The sequence below is a fragment of the Pangasianodon hypophthalmus genome, chromosome 2 (assembly GCF_027358585.1).
Source record: "Pangasianodon hypophthalmus isolate fPanHyp1 chromosome 2, fPanHyp1.pri, whole genome shotgun sequence".
Classification (NCBI taxonomy): domain Eukaryota; kingdom Metazoa; phylum Chordata; class Actinopteri; order Siluriformes; family Pangasiidae; genus Pangasianodon; species Pangasianodon hypophthalmus.
Genome location: NC_069711.1, coordinates 22,197,724 through 22,201,764, shown reverse-complemented (window position 1 = coordinate 22,201,764; position 4,041 = coordinate 22,197,724). Strand labels below are relative to the sequence as shown.

The 4,041-nt window shown below is 35.8% G+C and overlaps 1 long non-coding RNA gene across 1 annotated transcript; it reads left to right on the top strand.

Annotated features, from left to right (window-relative positions):
- The first annotated feature begins 2,248 nt into the window (after positions 1-2,248).
- LOC128317111 (uncharacterized) lies at positions 2,249-3,827 on the top strand. The gene is made up of 4 exons (XR_008300618.1): positions 2,249-2,551; positions 2,787-3,072; positions 3,160-3,255; positions 3,701-3,827. It is a non-coding gene; the product is annotated as an uncharacterized LOC128317111 (long non-coding RNA).
- Positions 3,828-4,041: the final 214 nt, after the last annotated feature.

Below are 4,041 nucleotides of genomic sequence, written 5' to 3'. Positions count from 1 at the left end.
TTTCAGTCTGGTTTCAGGGCAGGACATAGCACTGAATCAGCTTTATTGCGAGTTTCCAATGATTTGTTACTCACTGCAGACTCGGGTAGTCAAGGAGCTTTAATTATGCTCGACCTTAGTGCCACTTTTAATTTAATAGATCATGATATCCTTATTAAACATTTAAGCATGTTGTGGGTCTGAGAGGGAAGGTTTTAAAATAGTTTTCTTCTTATTTGAAGGAAAGATCCTTTTCAGTGAGGGTTGGGGAATTCCTCAGGGCTCCATTTTGGGGCCTATTCTGTTTTCACTATTTTTGCTGCCTTTAGGCCTTATTTTTAAAAAACACAGTATGTCTTATCATCTTTATGCTGATGATATTCAGCTTTATTTACCTATTAGATCTGGAGGACCAACTTCTCACTCATCTTTGTTATTATGTGTTGAGGAGGTGAAGTCCTGGTTAGAGCAAAATCGCCTCCAGCTAATTGCGACTAAATCTGAAGTTATCATTTTTGGGCCAAATAAGGTTGACAGTGATATAAAAGATGTTTTAGGTCCATGGACAACAAATGTCCGGTCCCAAATGGGTGTAATTTTTGACTCAGCTGTAACGTTTTGATCATCAGATTAAATGTGTGGTGAAAAGTTGCTTCTTCCAGTTGAGGACTATTGCAAAAATCAAATCTTTTTTTGTCTGTTGCTGATCTTGAGCTAGTGATTCATGCACTTATCTCCCCCCCTTTGGACTATTCATTTGGGAGTAAGTCAATCTCTTATTTCAAAATTGCAATTTGTCCAGAGTGCAGCTGCGAGGCTCCTTACTAGCACAAAGAAAAGGGAGAATATTACTCCGGTTATGGAAAAGCTGCATTGGCTTCCCTTTAAATATCGGATTCAGTATCAGGTGTTGCTGTACGTTTTTAAAGCTGTCCATGATATGGCCCCAGAATATATTACGGATCTGATTCATATGAACTCTGGCAGACCTCAAAGAACACTTAACTGCTTACTGCTCTCAGTTCCGCCTGAAAACTAAAGGGGATCAGGCATTTTTGGTTGCTGGCCCAAGACTGTGGAATGCTCTTTGACCTGAGATCAGATTTGCACCCTCAGTTGATGTTTTCTATGGCTTTTAATTGTTGATTTTCGAAAGATGTAAATTGTATTAATTTTTTCTTCAAGGTTTTTTTTTTTTTTTTTTTTTTTGATTTTTGTTTTACCATCCTTGTATTATAGTGCTGGTGTACAGTCCTTTGGTCTACTTTGTAGTGGAAAGGGCTCTATAAATAAAGTAGACTTGAGACTTGAGTAGACTATTTTTTGCATGTTGATGTCATTCATTTTGTCATGAATTAATTAATGCTATGATATTGCCTTCTTTGTAATACAAAATAAAAAAATATACTGTTTTATATAGTGAGAGTGTGTGTTTAAAGCATTGGCATATTATTATTGTGATGCTTTTTAGTCTTCTGTGTCAAGCACAACTCAAGGAAAAGATATGCGTCCGCTTTAGCCAGAGTTTAAAACCACAGCATCAGCTTCCAGTAATCACTAAATGATGGATACTTGGGCTTAGATCAGCTGCATATTGTCTTCCCTGGGAGCCCGTTAGAAGAAAAACAAAGAGTACAGTGTAAGGTGATCATCTTGCTGTGTGTGACGCAAACATGAAATGCAGGAAAATAAACCAGAAAGAAACTTGCTAGTGCTCTTAACTTGTAGCTTCTCAGATGTTTTATCATAGAAGAAAAAATTTATTATAGACCACACCTTCAGAAACACTATGAATAGGCTTAAACTATGTTTATAAAAGCTTTTGGATCAGGAGGCTTTTATGTAAAAGTAGTGGGGAAAGTCTAAAACATGAGCTATGCCTGCTTATCATCAGGAGAGGATTCTCTCTGGAACTGGACACATGGCACCCCGAATATTATCTATCTTTAAGACCGAGACATTCTGTTTCTTGAAAGGTTTAGGAACATAAAATGTCTGTTTCAGTCTGTTTAGTTTGAAAAAGATAATATTAGGTAGGATTACGTATTCCATTTCACAGTACATGAGTGAAAACTATTAACATACTCCAGATGTGTTTCTGTCTAAGATGAGAATGGATTGAAAATGTGTGGGCAGTGATTTTGTATATTGGTCTGATATATTTGCACATACAGATGTGACTAGTAAAATGGCAAAAAAGCTAAAATTAATGTGGAAAATTGATTAGTAAATACACTATTGTATAACTGAAATGTATACATATGAAACATTGGCTTGTTCCTGGTTGATTGTCCTGCTTGTTTGAGGCAGGACCCAAAGTAGAATGTTGTGATGGAATTTTTCTACATTATGATGTCATAAAGGTAAGGCTGCAGTTTTCCCTCACAATGAGCGTTCACTTCAGACCACGTTAAGCCACTGAGGAGGATCGCAGCAAAACACACTGAAGAGGATTGCAGCGTTTCTACTGAAGACAAAACTGTTACTGACTTTTTTGACCACACGAGAGAGATAACCAAGCTAATGGATATCTTTGTGGATGCCACTGAGAAGGCCACCAGCCAGAATCTGAGTGAGTAAATGTACTAAATGAACAAAGAACCAAATTGAAAAGGACCAAGTTGGGTAACTGTTGATATTTATTAATGTTAAAACGCCAGTTTAAGAAGCTCAGCACTTATAAACATCTCCGCTTAACACGTCATAGTGCTCCATATATACTGCTCGTTTACTGCTTTTTAACATGTTAAGGTGGTAAAAGTCAAATTCTATAATTATTTTAATGAAAAAAAAAATGCTCGTTTCAGGAGAAAAGATGAGCCAGAGGACATGCGCCAAGGCTGAAGCTGAGGCTAGGGAACTGATGGGCAGGTTCCTCAAGGATATTGAAGCAAATGACAAAGAACTGAGTGCGTAAAGAACTGATATGGAAAACTGACAATATTATTGAGATGAATGCTGAAGATACTGAACACAAAATCTGAAGATGAACCCTTAACATTCTTATTACAGTAGAAAGGATCCGCACTAAGGCCGTTAGGGTACTGATGGGAATTTTCCTCTGCGATACTGAGACAAATGACACCTCCATGAGTAAGTTACTATTGTAGGGAGAATGATAGGAGGAATAACAATAATGAGAAGGAAAGTCAATAATATGAAAATAATATTTTAAAACAGAGTTCCTGAAAGAGGTGGATGCTTTAGCAGAGGAAGAGGATGAAGCCATCAGTCAGGTCTTGGAGGAGGAAGAGGGAACAATCGACCTGCCACTGGGTGAACAAAAAATATAATCTCAGAATAATTTCTGACAAAATGTGAAAACCCTCATATTGTTTCTGTGGTAATTAACACAGGTAGCTCATATTAATAAAAATAATACTGCATGTGTACTACCCCTATATTCTTAACAAGATGCTAAAATGTTGGAAATAATCTTTAAAACTAAAGTTCAGACATTTTAAATTTTCACTACCACTGATATATCCCTTTAACTATAAAATAAATTTCACACAATCCCTCCAAACAACTACTCAAACAAACAAACAAATAAAAGCTGAGACTGCAGTATGGTTAATGGATGTTAAACTGGATGAGACTATAAGTGATTTTTAAAACATTATGAGTGAATTTGTAATTATGAAAATTAAATACAAGTGGCAATAATAATATTATATAATATTATGATTGTGATATTATACATCATTTTCAAATGATGTAGTAAACGGCAATAAGACAGAGAAGACTGTTGAAAACAGCGGGAATGGAAAGGAGAAAAAGAAATGGACCAGGAGAGGGACACGAGGCAAAGGAAGGAAGATAAATTACAAAAAGTTCCAGGCCAACAAAGAAGGTATTATTATTATTAATATCATATCATGATGGCAGTAATGTAACTGGAGAATATTGCTGATATTAAATTAAATGAGGAATTGAAATGAAACATTTTATTTGCCTCAATTAATACAATCTAAACATTATATCTAGTTTTAATTATGAATAATGTGATTTTTTTTTCAGAAGGAGATAAGGCTGAAGCTGAGGCTAAAGCTGACGCTGAAG